The 21,983-nt window shown below is 36.9% G+C and overlaps 1 pseudogene; it reads left to right on the top strand.

Moving 5' to 3' along the window:
• Positions 1 to 5,129: 5,129 nt before the first annotated feature.
• On the top strand, positions 5,130 to 9,155 carry LOC114491978 (annotated as a pseudogene).
• Positions 9,156 to 21,983: the final 12,828 nt, after the last annotated feature.

A 21,983-nucleotide genomic window follows, 5' to 3' on the forward strand; every position in this document is an offset into this window, starting at 1 on the left:
AGCCAACAAGTTTCTTCTCTTTCATGCATAGAGATAAAGTGGATTTCTCTTTTAAAAATGTGTTTTTATATTTAAAATTTATTTATTGATTTTAGAGGGAGAGGGAGAGAGAGAGAGAGAGAGAGAGAGAGATACAGAGAGAGAAACATTGACCTGTTATTCCACTTATCTATGCATTCATTAGTTGATTCTTGCATGCGTCCTAACTGGGGATCAAACCCACAGCCTTGGTGTATTGAGATGATGCTCTAACCAACTAAGCTACCCAGCCATGTAAAGTGGATTTATTGAAGAAAGAATAATTTCTGAATGCATTAGTGCATATTAATTTATCACATTCAGATAGAGACAATATTAAAGATAAAAAAAGTTTTAAAAAAACGAGGCAAAGTCAATGTTCTACTTAGTCAGCACTGAAAATATATTTCCTTACTATCCTTGGATAAAATAGCAAGCATTTAATGCAGTAGTCACAGGAATGTAAAGGTACAGCATAAGGAATATAGTCAATCATATTGTAATAATTATGTATTGTGTCAGAAGAATAGTAAACTGATTTCCAGCCAAGATGGAGGCATAGGTAGATACTCTTTGCCTCCTTGCACCACCTAAAGAAGGAGAACAACAAATTTAAAAACAAAAAGTAACCAGAACTGCCAGAAAATCAAACTGTATGGAAGTCTGACAACCAAGGAGCTAAAGGGTAGTTCATTTGGTTGGAGCATCATCCTGGTGTGCCAAGGTTGCAGGTTCAGTCCCTGGTTGGGGCACATGTAAGAGGCAACCATTGAATGCACAGATGAATGGAACAAGTCAATGCCTCTATCTCTCTCTCCTTCTACCTTCCCTTCTCTATCTAAAAAAAAAATCAATAAAATAAAATGCAAAAAAGAAACATATTGCTGAGAAAAAAATAACAAAAAGAATAATTATATCAATAGCACAAAAGGAGGGAAAAAGCAGTTAATAGAGTGAGTGTTCTAAAATCCTCTCATTGTCTGGTAATTTTAAAAAATACTTAATAAATTTTAAAAATATTTCATTTATTTATTTTTAGAGAGAGGAGAAGGGAGGGAGAAACAAAGAAAGAGAAACATCAATATGTGGTTGCTTCTTATCCACTACCTACTGGCAACCTGGCCTACAACCCAGGCATGTGCAAACCAGAACTGGACTTTGCTTCCCAGTCCAGTGCTTAATCCGCTGAGCCACAAGAGCTAGGGATAAAGTACTAATTAATTTATATTAGACTCTAATAAGTGAAGGATTCATGCCATAATCTCTAGAGAAGTGCTGTCAAAGAAATATATTGCAAACCACCGATGAGAATGGCATAAATAATTCTTCAATTTCTAGTAGTTTTATCTATAAAAAGTAAAAAAGTGGGTGAAATTATATTAATAATTTACATTCTCACCTAATACATCTTAGATTTCATAAATCAATATAAACATTATGAAAGAGGTTTTTAAAAAATTATATTAAGTCCTGGTATTTTAAGACCTGGTATTTTACTCTTAGACCACACCTCAATTTAGACTAACCACATTTCAAGCATCACAGGTGGTTACTGGTCAGCCCAGTTTTAGACAGTGGTTCTCAAGGGGCAAGATTTTCCTCTAACAGGGTGTACTGGACTGTGTCTGAAGACATTTTTGATTGCCATGATTGTGGGAGGGTGGATGGTGCTATTGGTATCTAGTGGGTAGAAGCCATGGGTGTTGCTATATATCCTACAATATATGCAGAACAGCCCCTCTCCACACTCCATAAAGAATTTGGTCCTAAATATTAATCATAACATCCTTGAGAAACCATGCTCTAGAGTAATCCTTAAAATAAAAGTTTAAAAGTATATAACTAATAAGCTAATGGCAGGGGGGAAGAGAATAAACAAAATATTACTAATGTAACAGAGCAAAATAATGGAAAAAAAGAATAGAGAAAGGATGGTGCAAGTAGAAAGCAAACAGTTGTATTAGTAAAATAACATTAACTACAAATGGATTAATATTCTAATTAAAGATTAACATTGTCAGATGTGGAGAAAGTCTCTGCCTATATGTTGCAAAGGAAACATTTTAAATATAAAGATACAGAAAAGTTGAAGGTAAAATGGTTAAAAAGTTTTGGCCATGAAAACTCTGACCAAAATAAAACTGGTATGGCTATACTAATATTAAAATAGGTTTTAGGAGAGATCCAAGAGTGCAGACAAGTGGAAGCTGCACTAACCTCCTCCCAGAACAAATCTGGAATTACCACTAAATTGTAGAGAAATCATCCGGAGTAACCAACTGAATAATAACCAGAGAGAAGCCTTATAACCACAGGAAGACAGAAGAAACCCCTTCCCCAAAATGTGTGGAGTGTGGAGGTACGGAGTGTGGAGGAGGTATGAGAAGGCTGGCTGGCCTCCCACAGGCAGCAGCTGAAGTTCCAAAAGGAAATTTCAGTGGCTGGGGGGTTCTCCCAGAGAATTGTAGGGTCTAAACCCAAACTGGGCTTCCAAACCCAAAGCACCAGAGCTAGAAAGGAACCCAGATAACATCCAGCTGTGAAAGGTGGTGGGGTTTCTGTTTACCAGAGAGAGATAGCTAGAGACACAGAGAGTCTTTTAAAGGGCCAGTGCATAAAATTTCACTTGCAGTCACTTACCCTTGACTCTGGCAAAGGGAGGGGGGTGGCAGAGTGGATTAGAGACACTTGAAGAAAGCCTGGGGATGGTGGCTTTGGGGACAGAACTGAGAGAGAGCAGCAGTCAGGATCCCTGTGCTGAGCCATTCCCCATACTACCGGAGCCATCTTTCTCAGGCAAAGCAGTCCCCTCCAAGTGGCATCAGCCTGAGGGGAAGCAATAGCCCCATTGAAAGGAATTGTTCTCTCCACCCTATAAAGCTTAAGCCTGACTGCTGATTACAGATTGGCTAGATTAACAATGGAAGAAGATAACCACCGACTGTGGATCGGTAGAAAACAGTATGGAATTCCTCAAAACAACTAAAAATGGAACTGCCTTTTGACCCGGTGATTCTACTGTTGGGATTATACTTTAAGAATCCGGAAACACCTATTGAAAAGAACCTATGCACTTCAGTGTTCATAGCAGTGTTATTTACAATAGCCAAGTGCTGGAAACAGACTTAGTGCTCATCAGTAAGTGAGTGGGTAAAAAAACTGTGGTACATTTACACAATGGAGTACTATGCAGCAGAAAGAAGACAGAACTTTACCCCTTGCAACAGCATGGATGGAACTGGAGAGTATTATGCTAAGTGAAGTAAACCAGGCTGTGAAAGACAAATACCATATGATCTCACCTATAAGTGGAACCTAATCAACAAAACAAACAAGCAAGCAAAATAGAATCAGGAACACAAAAATAAAGAACAAACTGACAGTGACCAGAGTGGATGAGGGTAGGGAATAATGGAGGAAAGAAAGGGAGGGGTTGAGTCAAGGAACATGTATAAAGGACCCAAAGACAAAGACAATGCGGAGGGAGATTGAATGTGGAAGTGCAGGATGGGTGGAACAGTAGAGACTAATGGGGAAAATGGGGGCAACTGTTACTGAACAACAATAAAAATTTTTTCAATAGTAGTAAGTGGAAAAAACAATAAAAACAACAAGTTAAACTACATCAAACTGAAAAGCTCTGCATAGCAAAGAATACCATCAACAAAATGAAAAAGCTACCTACAGAATTGGAGAAAATATTTGCAAACTTTATATCAGATAAAGGGTTAACATCTAAAGTATGTAAAGAACTCAACAGTCATAACAACAAAACAAATACAGTCTGATTAAATAATAAGCAGAATATCTGAATAGATATTTTTTCAAAGAAGATATACAAATGGCCAACAGGTACATGAAAAAGTGCTCAACACCACTAATCACCAGGAAAATGCAAATCAAAACCACAATGAAATACTACCTCACACCTATTAGAATGGCTGTTGTCAAAAAGACAAAAGACAAGTGTTGGCGAGGATGTGGAGAAAAGAAAACCCTGTGCACTATTGATGGAAATGCATATTGGTGCAGCTACTGTGAAAAATGCTATGCAGGTTCCTTAAAAATTTGGAAATAGAAATACCATATGAGCCAGAGATGAGGAAGAAGATGGAGATGCAGTGCCAGAAAGCAAACTGTAATCAGACAATCTGCTAGAAGGGTTCTGATATTTAAGGTTACTTTTGATTACTTTTACAACATGAACCCTTCTATGGTATGGGCACCGAAACTAAGGTTAACAGTGGAAGGATTGGCACTGTTTCTCTAAAATACTTCTCTAGAAGCATTTTTAGAGAAAAAAAAGTAGAGGAGTCAGACAGAGATTAAGTGTATTACTGTAAAGTTACACCAAGTGTGCTTGCTTCTCCTGTCTCCCCTTCCAACTGTTCTACCTCTGTCATGACCTGCGACAGCAAGACCAACCCCTTCTCTTCTTCCTCCTCCTTAATGTATTCAGCATGATGATAAGGATGAAGATCTTTATGTTGATCCACTTTCACTTAATGAATAGTAAATCATCATCATGCTAGATAGTTAATAAACTTGCCTGTTTTGAGTGTGTAGTGTTTTCATGAAAAAATCTGAGTCACCATCATTGCCTAAGTATTTATCTATCTTTTACTCATTCCACTTGCCATCCAAATGCTCTGACTGTGCATATTTTTACTTTTGTTACCAAGCGAGGGCTTGCTGCCCGATATGCATAGAAACCAATACTATGATATCAGCTTTTGCGAAAAGAAAAGGCTTTTATTTGTGAGTCAATTGACAAGGAGACTAGGGGCAGGGCTCAAATCTGTCACCCTGATCCAGGGTTTAGAACAGGTTTAACATGTTGCAGCACAAGATCTCCCCGGACAATGGTTCCTTTGCTTATGAATGGGATCTTGTGTTTAGTGTCTGGTCATTTCCAGGTTCTTTGGTTCCAGTGAGGAAAATGGTTAAGGGTTCACAAGTATTACTTTTGAGTGGCATATCCAAGGTTTACACTTTGGTTCTGGGTCTTGTTAGAAGCAGGATAAGACCAGTTTGAGCTAGTTCTGTGGTTACACTTTGAGGTGTATGAGTTATATTTTAACTTTCTGATTGATCTTTCCTTGGATATAAGCATGAGCAATGGCAGAGGTATCAGCCATTTGAAAAGAAGCACTGTGTTCCACCAGGATGTCTATAAAATGGATTTCAGTTATTCTGCTGCAATAGCTGAGTTGTAACTTTAGCCCTGGGAGCTGTGGAAAGGTACTGGTGTGGACCACAGAATATAGCCATTGGATCAATACAAAGATAATCCTGGATGAATTTGTCAAGAGAGGTCATGAAATAATTGTTCCAACATCTTAGGCTTCCTTTTTTGTTGATTCCAACAAATCATCTGCTATTAAATTTGAGATTTACCCTACATCTTTAATTAAAAATATATGGTGCTATTATTTTTCATGCAGCTGGCAAAATAAGTAGACAAACAATCTGCCAAAAGATACATTTTAGACATATTTTTCACAAATGCAAGAAATGTTTTGGAATTGTCTGATTTTATTGAAACACTGTAAAAATGTCATTTTAATATGAAACATAACAAAACTGCAAGAATCAAGGCTTCATGTCATTCCTGTAGATGCCATTATACCCTGTGGAGAGCTGCTGGCTGAGCCACTGAAATATCTTTAGTGTACACTTCCTGCTTCTCTCCTGTTACACAATTGAAAAGCATATCGTGGAGGACTTCCAATCCTTCTATCCTATGTACTTGTTATGTAAGAATTAAGTGATCAATCACCTTCACAGAGAGGGTAAAAATTATGATATATGTGTTTTATTTTGTCTTTTGGTTCCAAACATTTAATGCGAACTGGGATCAGATTTATAATGAAGCCCTGGGTAGGTCATGTTTTCAGTGGGTAGCATGAAGTCCTAACTTTCCTAGTGCCTTGGAGGATGAGTTTGCATAAATATAAAGTCAGAGTGGGAGGAATCTGTCTTTATAAGTGAAATGATGAAATAATAGATATGATCTTTCAGTCCATACATATTATAGAAATGCTTCAATTATAAGGTCAGTTTGAGCCTTGTGGTCCATTACTAGCACAGGACACTCCAGGAAGTCAGAGACCACAAACTGAGACACTGTAGATTTTTTTAAGCAATCACATAGCCATTCTTATTTATTGGTTTGTTTGTAATAAGCTTTATTTTATAGAGGGGTTACAGGTCCTCAGCAATATTAAGTAGAAATTTTCAATATATGCCCTGCCCACACATATATATTGCCTTCTCTATTGTTAACATCCCCAGCAGAGAAGTACATTGGTTATAATTGATGAAAGTATATTATATCATTATCATCCAAAATCCATAGTTCACATTCACTCTTGATGTTAATCTATGATGTCATGTATCCACTAGTATAGGATTTTACAGAGTAGTTTCACTGGCGTAAAAGTTCTCTGTGCTCTGCGTATTCATTCTACATGTCAATTTTACTATAATTTTTTTTGTCTTCAATAAGAGGCATTAGAAATTTCCCTAATTATCTTCATCAAAGCAGACAGATGTGTATACTGAGGAGTTACATATTTCTAGCACAATATCTATGGAGCATCGAGGACAATGTTTCCCCTTGCAGAGCTTTGTTTCATTTAAATTAAACTATTTTCCCCTATTACCTGAAGGAGTTCTTTACAACAAGATAAAGTGGCTTTATCTCAGATTCAGGAGCCTATAATTTGAGGTTTCTAATTATTACATGTTCCTCCATTAAGTATTTACAGATCACCTGCTTTGACATCTTAAAATCTTGTTGAAGGGTAGACATACAAGTTATTACTCTATATTTTTAAAAACATGTCTCTTTATTAAAAGAAAAATAGGACAAAATTATGGGTGAACACATTTATCTCCATATTTTATGAAAACTTTCCAGCTGTTTTTCTGCAAATACTTTTACTTAATCTATACATATTATTTAGCTCCTAATATGAACCAAATGCAGTAGTAGCCATACTTTCAAAAACCTCACAGTGTACTTGGAACATAGGGGAATAACTTGCTAAATTGTGGAATATGGATTAAGTACTTCAAGGAAAGGTGTCTCCATGGGTGTGGTAGGGTTAATAATTAAGGAGTAGAAATTATTGTTTATATCTGCATTAGTGAATTTCAAATCTTTACAGAATAAGCAAATACATGTTTAATTCTTTAGAGCTTAGATTAATACTTGTTTATGATTCTAAATATACCAGGTGACATTTGATAAAAGCCTATTGACTCTTTTATTTACATGAACAAAATATGTATAAAACATATATTTTGTAACTGTATTTTCAAACCAAGACACAATTTAAACATCTTTGGCTACATTATTCCAGGCTCCTTTCAGAAAATTGCCTGGTATAATCACATTCTCTCCAGCAATTGTTTGCTTTTTTATCCCTTCAGGAAGACCTGCTCCATTATGTGAGTTAAAGGGGAAGGCTGAAATGTGGCTCATTTAAACCTATTGGGTTCTTGAATCTCCTCACCCACTCTGACCACATTTTGACTTTGTTGGAGGACTCCATGGCAAACCTTCTAAACCCCTACTTAAGGTAACTTATTCCTGTTGGTTTTGCTTTGTTTACTTTGACTTTTCTGTAGAAATGTATCTGTATTCTTTATTTAGGATATTTGATCCCAACAAGAAAGACATGGGAAGCTGGACAAAATGACCTGCCAATTAAAAACAAACATTTCAATACCATTACAAGAATATGAATTTTATTATCATTACAAAAAGATGTATTATACCTGAGAGACTTTGGGTATATGGTCAGTTAATTAAATATAGGCCTCATTATTCAACTCATAAGAAGATGTCTGTCATTCATTCAAGAATATTTTAAAAGTGACTAGTATAGTCCAGAGATAAATAATAGATATGCAAAGAAATAATGTAGACACACCCACAGCTGACATTCTTCTTGAAAAGATGAAATTTAAGCAAGTAATAAAAATTGTGTGATCTTGGCTGGGTAGCTTAGTTGGTTGGAGTGTCAGCCCATATATCAAAAATGTCACATGCTCGATCTCTGTTAGGGGTGTGTATAGGAGGCAACTGATCAATGTTCTCTCTGACATTGATGTTTCTCTTTCTCAAATCAATAAAGATATCCTTGGATGAAGATTCAAAAAAATGTGGAGTATTATAATAAGGAAAGACTACAATGCTAGAGAATACCCAGCAAGGATCAAAGAAAATATTTCATATTAATGATGTTAAGTGAGACCTGAAGGATGTGCAGTAATAGGAGGGAGGGATGGGGAGAAAGACACAAAAAGTAAAGCAGGAAGAATAATAATGACAGTGCCTAATTAGTCCAAATTTAGTGTAGTGGAAAGAGACTGAATAAAGAGGCAGGTGGTGCTGGAAAAGTAAGTTAGAGATAAGTAATTATAAGAATTTTGAAGCATCCTATATTTTGTATATAGGACAATGGTGCCTCAGTCTCCTTCAAAGTAGGCACATTGAGACCTCATAGAGTTCACCCAGTGTCATTAGCAACTGCAACACGATGTTCCTTCTGCTCTGGGAGCAGAAGCCATGGAACAAATTTTTCCACAACATGTTTCATGCCAAAATTCTGCATCAAAATCTTGAAAGATGGTACTCTTGAAAGATGTACCACTTTACATTAAGGGAGAGTGAAAATGTTAATAGGTGTGGGAAAAGAGGAAGAGAAGCAAGGCAAGGAGAAGGATGAATAAAAGTGTAATTTGAATAATTTGTAATAGTAGCTGTTGTTTTTAAGTAGCTGTTGCAAAATTAAGACTTGAATCCAAGTCAATGATTTATAAAACCAGTCATTATTTTTTAGTATATAAAGTAATTTGTTCCCCCAACCTACTTGATTTCTATTAATTATTAGGATCCCAGATAATTTCTGTACTTCCCCTTTATGAAATAAGAAGTTGGCAAATTTCAACAACATTCTGAAACATTCTTCCAGACTTGACTGTATATGCTCCAATAAAACTATACAGAGAGATATAATCAGGTTTTATAAATATGCATATAAATTTCACACTGAAGATATATGTAGAAGGAGAGTAGGGCTAAATCTTAATTCCTTTTTGGTTCTTTTTTGTAGTTCTTCAGATGATCTTTTAACAAGCATGTGCTATTTTTATAAGAATGTCAAAGAATGAGAATAACCAGTCCATGTTAGTGATTAATCTGCAAATGAGGCTGCATTTCTATGTCACTATAGGAAACCATCTTCCGTAGCATGGTTGAAAAAGGCTATTGGTGGAGAACTAAAGACACAAAACATTGAACACAGGGACTATAAATGTTGCTGCAGATTACTGGAATCACACAGATACCAGGATGCCAATGTTAGTCTTAGAAAAGTACAGTGACCCTCATATGAAACTAATACCATCAGGGTGTAATTGTACCTTTGAAGAACTTTCTGGACAATGTAGAGTTTGCAAAGTAAAGGTTTGAAAATTGTTTCTTATTTTCTATTTTCTGTAAACAAAAAAAAAACAAGTTAAAAAAAAGCTTTGCAACAATGATTAGGAAGAGAAAGTACAAATTTCATGTTGGAAAGATTGTCATTGTTTTCCAGAGAGAAAATAACAAATAATAAATTTAAAGCAGGACAGAAAAAAGATGAATATGCAGTTTTGACCAGATATCCAGAAAATTTAGGTTCCTCTACATTTGTGTTTTTGGTAGAAAAATACATTGAGCAATGAGGAATTACTCTAAACCAGAAAGTAATAAATGTATTTAAATTGGTAAGGATCTGGGACCACAAGTAAGAGTAATTCTGAAACAATTCCAGGTATGCTTGGCTTTACCAGGAGTTCTATACAGTTGACCCTTGAACAATGCAGGTTTTAGGAGCACTGAGCTCCTCTCTTCCCATAAAAAAATCCATGTGTAATCAAAAGACAAATTAAATAAAATGGAGTAAAAATAATCTATTCAACAAATGGTGTTGGGAGAGCCGGACAGCTACATGCAAAGAAAATCAAACTCCATCACCAACTTACACCATACACACAAAAAAAATTCAAAGTGGATAAAACACTTAAATATAAGTTGTGACACCATAAAAAGTCCTAGAGGAGAACATAGGCAGGATAATCTTAAGATATGCCATGCAGCAATATTTTCACCAATACGTCCCCTAGAGCAAGGGACATAAAGGAAAGAATAAACAAATGGGACTTCATTAAAATAAAAAGCTTCAGCACAGCTAAAGAAAACATCAGTAAAATGAAAAGAGAACCAACCATATGGGAAAATGTATTTGCAAATGATACCTAGGACAAGGGTTTGCTCTCCAAAATATGTAAAGAAATCACATGACTCCACTCTAGGAAGACAAACAACCCAATTAAAAAATGGGCAAAGGACCTGAACATACACTTATCCAAGGAGGATATACAGAGGGCCCAGAGACATAAGAAAGGATGCTCAGCATCACTAGTGATCAGAGAAATGCAAATTAAAACCATCCTGAGATACCACATCACACTGGTCAGAATGGCCATCATAAGCAAATCAACAAACAACAAGTGCTGGTGAGGTTGTGGACAAAAAGGAATCCTAGTGCACTGTTGGTAGGAATGCAGACTGGTGCAACCACTATGGAAAACTGTATGGAATTCCCTCAGGAAACTAAAAATGGAACTGCAATACCATTACTGAGATTATACCCTATCCTGAATCACCAATCCTGAAACACCAATTCAAAAGAACCTATGCACCCCAATGTTCATAGTAGCACAATTTACAATAGCCAAGTGCTGGAAACAGCCTAAGTGCCCATTAGTAAATGAGTGCATAAAAATCTATGGTGCATTTACACAATGCAATACTATGCAGGAGAAAGAAGGAAAAGTCTTTTGTGTCAGCATAGGTGGAACTGGAGAGCATTATGCTAAGTGAAAGAAGCCAGGTGGTGAAAGACCAATCCATATGATCTTACCTATGAGTAAGTGGAACCTAATCAACAACAAAAAAAAACAAGCAAGCAAAATACAACCAGAGACATTGAAATAAAGAACAAACTGACAGTAACCAGAGGGGAGGGGAGAGAGGGATAATGGGGGAAAATAGGGGAAAGAGCATTAAGGGACATGTATAAAGGACACATGAACAAAGCCCAAGGGGGTGGTTTCGAGGGTGGGAGGTGGGGATGGGTGGGGTTAGGGGGTGTGATGGGGTGAAAATGCAGACAACTGTAATTGAACAACAACTTTTAAAAAAGATAAATTAAAGTAAATCTTGAGACAAATGAAAATGTAAATACAATATACCAAAATGTATGGGATGTAGCAAAAGCAAATCTAAGAGGGAAGTTCATAGTGATTAACACCTCCATTAAGAAACATGAAATATTTCAAATAAGTAAACTTTAAACCTCAAGAAACTAGCACAGAAGAACAAACAAAACTCAAAGCTAGTAAGTGGAAGAAAACAATGATTAGTATAGAAATAAGTGAAATAAATAAAAAGATAATAAAAAAGAGCAATAAAACTAAGAGTTATTTTTGAACATGTAAGCAATATCAATAAATCTTTAGCTAGATTTGCCAAGAGAAAAAGAGAGAGAACCTAAATAAATAAAATCAGAAATGAAAAGAGACATTATAATTGATATCTAAAAAGTAAAAAGGTTTATAAAAGACTATTATGAACAATTATAGATGAACAAATTGGACATCCTAGAAAAAATGGATTAATTTCTAGTAACAGATAACCTACCAAGGTTAACTTATGAATAAACAGAAAAATCTGAATATACTAATTACTAGTAAGGAGATTTAATCAGTGATCAAAAACCTCCCAATGCAGAAAAGTCAGGACCAGAGGTCTTTACTAGTGAATTCTACCAGACAATTAAAGAAGTAATACTAATCCTTCTCAAACTCTTCCAAAAAGTAGAAGAGGAAGGAACACTTCCAAACTCATTTTATGAGACAGCACTTCCCAATGTCAAAACCAGACAAGGATACCACAAGAAAAAGAATTATAGGCCAATATTCCCAAAAGTGGTGGAAGTAGGTGAAAGTGGTAAAAAAATACTAATTTCCAGTTATAAGATAAATAAATTCCGGGACTATAGTTAACAATACAGTATTGCATATTTGAAAGTTGAAAGTTACTAAGAATAGATCTTAAAAGTTTTCATCATAAGAAAAAGTAACTATGTGCAGTGATGGATGTTAAGTAAACTATGTGGTAATTATTTCACAATATAAACATATCAAATCATTATGTTATACACCATAAACTAATACACTATTATATACAACTATATCTCAATGAAACTGGAAAGAAAAGAATTTGCAAAATAAGGGTTTTTTTAAAAGATTTTATTTATTTATTTTTAGAGAGGGAAGGGAGGGAGAAAGAGAGAGAGAGAGAAACATCAATGTGTGGTTGCTGGGGGTCATGGCCTGTAACCCAGGCATGTGCCCTGACTGGGAATTGAACCTGCAGTGCCTTGATTCGCAGCCCGTGCTCAGTTCACTGAGCTATGCCAGCCAGGGCGCAAAGTAAGTTTGATACATACTTGACAATAAAGCATAACTGTTAATTGTCCTGAATAGTAATTAAGAATCTGTGGTTGGCAATTTTTTAAATGACTGCAATTATATTACTGCCATAAACTGTTTTCTCCTTTTTAAAAATTATTTTTCTTGATATTTTTTCAATAAAAATGGTAAATATTAAAAATCTGATCCTATATACAGTTTCAATTTGATTACATTCAATACTAACATATTTAAAAATCCAAGACCTTGGATTTCTAATTCACAGGCTGATGGGTATTAAATGGTTTAAATTCATGTTGTTGAAAATAAATTGTATTCCTAAAGCTTCATCCTCTAGATCCAGTCAACAATCAGGTAGACAAGACTACTCCTCTCATCTATCGGAACCCTCCCCTGAACTGCCCCCCATCCCTAGGGACCTCACATCCCTGGTCCCCACCATAGGTGACATCATTACATAGAGAAAAGGAGCAAGGTGAACAAAGTAGGTGATGGGAAAGGCCAGGAAATAATGCATCCAAGATTTTCATTTATTTCTTCATTCAAAAATATTTGGGTGCCTTTCCTAGAGCTAGTGTTCAAGCTTTGGACAACATGTCTTTTCTGTTTCCTTAGGACTTGCCTGAGAGTACAAGGCAGCACAAATAGCACTCTGAAGCAGTGGATAAATGCCTAGAGTTAAGAAATAACTCTTTACTCAGCTTTTCACATAATGCAAGTGCTGGCTATTGTTTTTGGCTGCCAAGGACACCTGTCAAATTACTGGCCAGTTCCCATCACACTTTCCTTTAGTGGCAAAGCTTATATTCCTGAGCACGTGGCTCAGTCCAGGTCAGTCAGAACACTTCTGCCTCTGCTGAGGTAAGTCATATGATCCAAATTGCACTATTTCACCAGATGGAGATAGCAAGGAAGGCCTTGCTTTTGAATCTTGGGGTTAGTTGCCAGCGATCATATTTCTTATCTTGTGGAGAATGTTTGTTTGTAATAGAAGATAATGAAACCATTAGAGAAATAGCATAAATTATAAATACAGAAAGAGGGGGGGGGGGGGAGAGAGAGAGAGAGAGAGAGAGAGAGAGAGAGAGAGAGAGGCATTGAGTGGTGTTTCCAGATCTGAGGTTCTAAAAGCTGACATTCCTCAGCTTGTTAGCTGATGAAAGATTTTGGGCAGAGGAGTCGGCCTCCCCAACTCTGTATCACACCTTACAATCAGGAGTTGAAAGCAGCAGTGTTAAGAATGTGTTTTGTAAACAGCTCCTTCATCCTCTGGCCCCCAGGTCCTTATCTTCTATCAGCAATGTCCTCAGCTCACATTTCCCAAGAAAAACAACTCTTGTAAGGTACAAAGGAGTGCTAATTTCAGGGAAGACATCCATTCCGGGGAACCAAATCTGTGGAGATTCAACTCGTCTACCAAGTGAACAATCTTTTACAAAATTAAACAAAACCTCTCTTTTTATAATTGTAGTCATTGTTTTACAGTTACATAACAACAACAAAAAAATTTGAGAGGGTTAATCAGTAGAAAGGAACTGTTTGTCCCAAATATGTTTCCACGTTTTTGTGACACACAGAAAAAAACTATTGGCAGCTTTGAAATGGCTGTTTTTAGCTCCTACTCTTCTAAACCAAGGGGGCAAGATGCAGTCTTAGCTCTAGCTCAAGTTATCTTCCACCTTTCTTTCTCCTAGCAGTTTGTGCCAGAAGCTTCTCACAGTTTATGCCCTGCAAATTGGAATTTAACTTATAGGGATGGCGATGCAGGTGATTTTCTTTTCTGTTTTGCTTCCGATATCATTCGAATGTTCCTGTGCAGATCATAAACATTTGCCTGAGCTTATTCTGTGAGGACTTTGAAATGTAGAACTGAGACAAAGTAAAATGCCAAGGAAAGAAATAGAAATTTAGGAGAAACTACAGCAGATGTAACTAATACCTGTGGCACATTCTTGGGGGCAGGACCAGAGCCTTCAAGAGACCATGTTAGAGAGTAATGCAGATTAGAACCCAACACAGTCCAAATAACTCTGTTTGGGTGTAGTATAAGCCCTCCGAATGTACTGCCCTCGCTGTTCCCATGGCTGCCGAATAACAGTGGCAATCTTGATCGGCTTCTTTCAACTTCAGTTTCACAATGGCCCTCTCTTCAGTCTTGATGCTTTTGCTGCTTGACTTGGATCTTGAGCTGGTCCCACCTTTTTCCTGCTTTTGCTATGGGTATTAAGAGCATAAAGGGGAGTTTGACTTACCATATGACAAGAGCTATGACACTAGATAGTTTTGGTATTATTTTCATTCCTATGGAGAAAAGGGGTGGACATTTAAAAGAAGTACTGGTAATAACCACAAGTAGGATTATGTTAAGAAAGCTGAGCTGCAATAGGATGAAATTTCAACTAGAGAGTGAGAATTAATAATTAGATTGGGCTTCTTTCTCTGCCATTATCCTGCTGTTCAAGAAGTGGCTAGAAGCAGATACTGGGAAAGATTCAGGGTTCAGTGAGATACTGTAGGTCCACTGCATAGTTAGGAACATCGAGGGTATTGAATTTCTGATAGAGATGGCAGTATTAAATATTGTCATCTTGGAATCTCAGTTTGTCAGATATTATAGGTTAGTTCATATAACACTCATTTCCTGTTTTTTTCTTATCTGACTCTATTATAGTAGCTATAAAACATAAAACTCAGTTCCCCAGACTCCCTTGAAACTGAAGTAGGTGTGTGACATAGTTCTTGCCAATGAGATATAAGCAGATGTGATTTGTGGTTTTGAGGCCTGGAGATATGGCACCATTTGGTACAGTGAGGCAGCAAGTAAGAGGATGCTGAGAGCATGACAAGGATGACAGATGGAAAAGGTAGAAAGAGCCTGGTTTTCCAGTGGCATTGTTGAATTATAGCACCAGCCTGGAATAGCCTATCCCAGAAGGTTAGTAAAATTCTATTCTTTTAATTCAATGCTTCCCATCCTTTTCCATATCTTGGAGAACACAGAAAGGCTAATACTGTATTTATATGCCACATGTAGGTGGATGAACATGTAGGTGGATGTAGCTGTTCAGGACTGGAGCCAGTCTCTCATACCTTAAAAGTCCCCTAGGTGATCACTATCTCAGCCTACTTCTAACCATTTGAAGCTCTCACAGAATTCTGAGTTAATTCACATAATTCCCTGAAGCTGGAAACATCCCTGACACACTGGAGTTTGAAGAAGGTCTTAGGAGGCAAGGAGATAACTTTTAACCTGTTAGATAACTGAAAGTCATGATGAGGGTTAGCCTGTAAGTTAAAAGCAGAAATGTGGCATGTAAAAGAGAAATTCTGTCAAAAGAGGGATTTTTGGATTAAATGATCAAAGGATTGCTCAATAGGATGAGAAGAAGTTCAAAGCAAAGGCCCTGAAGGTGTCTGGGAATGAAGAATGGAAATGGAGTTTTGCGGTGTCAAAGGGGGAAGTAGGGACTAAGAGAACTGGAGCTGTTAAGTTGCTCTGGACGCAGAAGATATTGATGTAGAGGAAGAATTCAGTATATTGAAGGAGAAGGAAAAGGTCTCTGCTAGATGAGAACTGTAGTGCTGTGAAGTGAAGAGAGGATTTAGACTGAAGACATACATTTCAAATGGTGAGATGGGAAGGGAAGATGCTCATTATTGTCCAGATGTAGCATTGGGAATCTTGTAGAAGAGCCTTGCCGTATCTGCACACCTCCCCTTTAACCTTTTCTTTTTTTTTCCTCCTCTGGATAATTCAGGTCAGATTGCAGCACTGCAGTTAAGTATATAGATGACCATATTTTTCTAAGCATCCTACCCTGATGATAAAGAGTCTCTCCTTGACAGACTACTCAGTCTCTGCTAAACTTTTTTTCAGCTAGGTCTGACTTTTAGACTTTGGTGTTCCTCTCAGCATTGTCTAATTCTAGAAGTTTCCTGATATGTCAGTTTAACTGGAATCTCCCATGTTCTGTATCTGATTATTCTCAATATTTAACTGGGTTTCTCATCTGCCATCATCCCCCAGGGGATATCTGATCACCCTGGCCTTCCTTCAGCAAGAATCCTGCTAGGTAGGTTTGGACAAAAATCTCCTCTGGTTTCCTCTGAGTAATGACCCCCCTCCCTGCCCCTTGGCTATAAGTTCCCACTGACTATGCTATATTTGAAGTTGCATTCAATCTCTCTCCCCTTCTGCAAGAACCCATAGCAGTTTTTCTACATCCATTGCAATGATTCCTTTTGAACCATCTTCAACAAGTGTAATAACCATTTTTTTCTATAATATCTAAATAATATTTATTCTCTCACACTGATTAGGAATTAACAATAATTAAATAATAATAATTATTATTATAGATAATACAGGTATTACAGATTATAGAATCTATAATGTACTTGATGTCCAAGACCACTCAACATAATATACAAGCCCTGATTGGTAAGGCTCAATTGGTTGAGCATCATCCTGCAGACTGAAGTGTTGCTGGTTTGATTCCCAGTCAGGGTACATGCCTAGATTGTGGGCCATGTCCTAACTCACTTAATCCTCATAAAAACCCAATCAATTTTGTGTTAAGGCAGCCTTGAACATTATGACTTAGAGTGTAAGAGACAAAGTGCACTGGACAGTTAAGGAGATTATTTTATTTAAACAATTACAATAAAGAAAACGTTTGTTAATGAGGAACCCTCAGGAAAAGGGGAGGGACCTGGAATTTTATACAGGCAGACAAATAAGGAAGTCATAGCCCTAGGAGAGTTGTGAGGAAGGATGGAGGTATCTTGGAATGGAAAGGCCAGGGTTGTGCTTTCTGATTAGCCACTTCCTGGAACACAAACTGGTACACGGATTTCTTAACCATTGCTGCTCAAAGTCAGAGCTCAGATAAGGGCTCAATACTGTCAGGTGATGGAGGATAAGGCAAGTATGTGAACATAGCAAAATATTTAATGACAACTTTTTAAACTCTATGCCCCCAATTCCAATCCTTTAACATGAATTAAAAGCAAAACCTATTATATTGTACTATGTATTATCTAAAATTACCTACTGTTGAAACAGAAGCCAGAGATCCAAGATGGTGACAGAGTAAGGGAGACACACTGACCTCCCAGGACCAAACTGGAATTACAACTAAATTATAGAAAAACCATCCTGAACAACCAACTGAACAGTAACTAGAGAGAAGCCTTATAACCAAGGACTTACAGAAAAAAAACATACCACTGCAACACTCTAGTAGGAAGTGTAGAGGCACAAGACAGCTGGCTGGGCTCCCATGGTTGGCAGCTGAAGTTCCAGAGGGATATTTAAGTGGTGAGGGGCAGGAGATTTTCCACAGAAGTATGGGGTCTAATCCCAAGCTGGGATCCCCAGCCTAGAGCACAAGAACTGGGAAAGGAACCAAAATAATTTCTGGACGTGATAAGCATCAGGGCTTCTGTCTGCTAGGGAGAGATGTATAGAGATGCAGAGATCCTCTTAAAGGGACACTACACAAATTTTGTTTGTAGCACCTTACCCTGATCTCTGGCAGATGGAGGGCAGAGCAGTCTAGAGCCAAGTAAGGAGAGTCTTGGGCTGGTGGTTCTGAAGAGAAAGCTGAAGGGTCAGCTGCTAGGATTTCTGTTCTGAGTCCTGTCCATGCTGCAGGAACCATCTTTCTCAGGCAGAGGACTCCCCTCCATGGAGCAATAGCCCCACCTGCAGGAATCCCTCTTGTCCCACCTTGTGGAATTTAAGCCTAGCTGCAAAGTAGTACAGCTGGGAGTACTTGCAGTGATTAAGCCTAAAAGAAAGCCTGCAGGTGAAGGTAAGTCTCTGAGAGGTCTGAGACTAGCTGAGCCTCCCCTATGCCTTGTGCTGGTAAAAATTGGCCTTAATGAGCAGGTAGGTTCTTTCTACATAATCCCAGGCCCATCAGAAGGAGCTACAAATTGGGGAGTGCTGATAGCTCCAAACAGCTTGCCCAGGGACAGTCAAAGGCAGTGTCTATCATAGGTCTGAACCAGAGTCTTTGAAGACCTACCTACTACATCCAAACAACACAGAGGCCTCAAATGAAAGAACAAGATAATTTTTCAGAACAGAATTAAGCGAATTGGAGGTTAACAATATATTAGATATAGAGTTTAAAGTAATGATTATTAGGATGTTAAACACCATGAAAAAACATAGAAACAGTGAAAAAGGACCAATCAGAAATAGAGAATGCAATACCTGAAATAATACACTGGAAGAAATAAACAGTAGGTTAGTTGAGGCAGAGGATCAAATCAATGATTTGGAAAATAAAGTAGAAATGAAAACACCGAGGCAGAACAATAAAAAGAAAAAGAGAATTTTAAAAAAATGAGGAGAGCTTAAGAAACATTTGGGACAACATGAAGCATAACATTTGCATCATGTGGATACCACATGAAGAAGGGTTAGCAAGGGATCAAGAACGTTTTTAGAGAAATAATGACTGAAAAATTCCCTATCTCAGTGAAGGAAAAAAAAAGACACATATTCCAGGAAGCACAGAGAGTACCAAAAAGATGGACCCAAAGTTGTCTACACCAAGACATTTCATAATTAAAATGGCATAGCTTAAAGGCAAGGAGAGACTCTGAAAAGCTGCAAGAGAAAAGCAGATAGTTACCTACAGGGGAGCTCCAATTGGGCTGTCATCTGATACCTCAACAGAAACATTTCAGGCCAGAAGGGAGTGGCATGAAATATTCAAGGTAATGAAAACAAGGACCTACAATCAAGGCTACTTTACCTATCAATGCTATCATTTAAAATTGAAGGAGAAATAAAGAGCTTCCCAGGCAAGAAAAAGCTCAAGTGGTCTGTTACTACCAAACCAGTATTGCTACAAATGTTAAAAAGCTTGCTTTAAAAACAAGAAGAAAAAGAAAATAAAAAAGCCATAGAAAAACAGTTAAAAATAAAATGGCAATAAATACATATCCATCAATAACCACTTTAAAGGTAAATGTCTTAAATGCTCAATCAAAACACATAGGGTAGCTCAATGGGTAAGAAAACAAGATCCATATATATGTTCTCTCCAAGAGATTCACCTCAGAGTGAAAGATACTCACAGACTAAAAGTAATGGGAAGGAAAGAAGTACTTTATGCAAGTGAAAAGACAAAAAAGCTGTGGTAGCACTACTTATATCTGAAAAATGGACTTTAAAACCAGGCTATAGTAACAAACAAAGAAGGACACTACATAATGTAGTGTCCAAAAATCCAACAAGAGGATGCAATCCTAGTAAACATTTATGCACCCAATATAGGAGCACTGTAATAAGTAAAGAAAATCTTAATAGATATAAGGGTAGAGACTGATGGATATACAACCATAGTAGGGAGTTTTAACATCCAGTTAGCTTCACTGGATAGAAGTCCATTGAAGGAGGCAGCAGCCTTAAATAAACACACCAGATAAAATGGATTTAATTGATATCTTCAGAGCATTTCACTCAAAGCAGCAGAATATGTATTCTTTCAAAGTACACAAGAAACATTTTCTAGGATAGACTGCATATTAGGACACAAAGAAGTCCCAATAAATTTAAAAAGATTAAAATTGTATCAAACATCTTCTCTGACCATAATGCTATGAAACTAGAAATCAAAGATGAGAAGAAAACTGAAAAACACACAAACACATGGAAGCTTAATAACATGTTAATGACCATTGAGTAGTCAACAGTGATATCAAGGGGGAAATCAAAAGATACCTTGAAACAAATGAAAATGAGAGAAATACAACCAAAATTTGTGGGATGCAGGGAAAGCTATCCTGAGGGCAAATCATGGCATTACAGGCCTATCTCAAAAAGAAAAGAAAAAGCACAAATAAACAATTTAAATTTACACTTAAAGACACTTGAAAAAGAACAGCAAAGTGAGTAGAACAAAGGAAATATTAAAGATCAGAGCAGAAGTAAATGAAATAGAGTCTAAAAATACAAAATATCAGTGATCCTAGAGGTGGTTCTTTGAAAAGATAATCAAGACCGAGAAACCTTTAACCAGACTCATCTAGGAAAAAAGAGAGAGAACCCAAACAAACAAAATCATAAATGCAAGAGGAGAGCTCTGGCTGGTGTGGCTCAGTGGATTGAGTGCTGGCCTGTGAACCAAAGGGTCACTGGTTAAATTCTCAGTCAGGGCATGTGCCTGGGTTGCGGGCCAGTTCTACAGTAGGGGGTGAACAAAAGGCAACTACATATTGATGTTTCTCTTCCTCTCTTTCTCCTTCCCTTCCCCTCTTTCTAAAAACAAACAAACAAACAAAATAAATAAATAAAATCTTTAAAAAAAAAGAAATGTAAGATGAGAAAATAACAACTGACACCAAAGAAATACAAAGAATGGTAAAAAAATATTCCAACTATATTCCAATAAAGAACAACCTGAATAAAATGGATACATTCCCAGACATACAATATTCCAAAACTAAACCAGGAAGAATCAGAGAATATGAATAGACAGATAACACTGAAATTGAAACAATAATTTAAAAACTCCCAGTCTTGGACTGGATGGTTTCATAGAATTTTACAAACATTTTAAGAACACCATTCCTTCTCAAACTATTCCAAAAAATTTAAGAGCAGGTAAGACTTCCAAATTCATTTTGTAAGGCCAGCACATCCTAATTCCATAACCAGATAAAGGAACTGCAAAAAAAGGAACTTATAGGCCAATATCCTTGATGAACATAGATGCTAAAGTCTCAATATATATTATCAAACTGAATATAGTAATACTGCAAAAAAAAATCATATCCCATGATCAAGTGGGATTTATTCTGGGAATGTGATGTTGTTACAACATTTGCAAATCAATAAATGTGATGATACACCACATACAGAAAGTGAAGGATAAAGGCCACAAGATCATATCAATAGATGCAAAGCATTTGATAAAATCCAGCACCTATTTATGATAAGAACTCTCAACAAAGTGGGATTAGAGGGAACATACCTAAACATAATAAAGGCCGTACATGACAAACCCACTGTCAGCATCATACTCAATGGGCAAAAACTACAAGCATCTTCTTTAAGATTGAGAACAAGACAGGGATGTCCACATTCATCTCTCTTATTCAACATAGTATTGGAAGTGCTAGCCACAGCAATCAGACAAGAAGAAATAGAAAGCACCCAAATTGGAGACGAAGAAGTAAAACTGTCATTATTTTCAGATGACATGATACTGTACATAGAGAATCCTACTGATTACACCAAGAAGCTACTAGAACTGAAAAATGAATTCATTATAGTAGCAGAATGCAACATTAATATCCAGAAATCAGTTGCATTTTATATGTCAATAATGAGCTATCAAAAATGGAAATTAAGAAAACACTTCTATTCACAATTGCCTTAAAAATAATAAAAT

The sequence above is a fragment of the Phyllostomus discolor genome, chromosome 1 (genome assembly GCF_004126475.2).
Source record: "Phyllostomus discolor isolate MPI-MPIP mPhyDis1 chromosome 1, mPhyDis1.pri.v3, whole genome shotgun sequence".
In the NCBI taxonomy this organism is placed as follows: Eukaryota; Metazoa; Chordata; class Mammalia; order Chiroptera; family Phyllostomidae; genus Phyllostomus; species Phyllostomus discolor.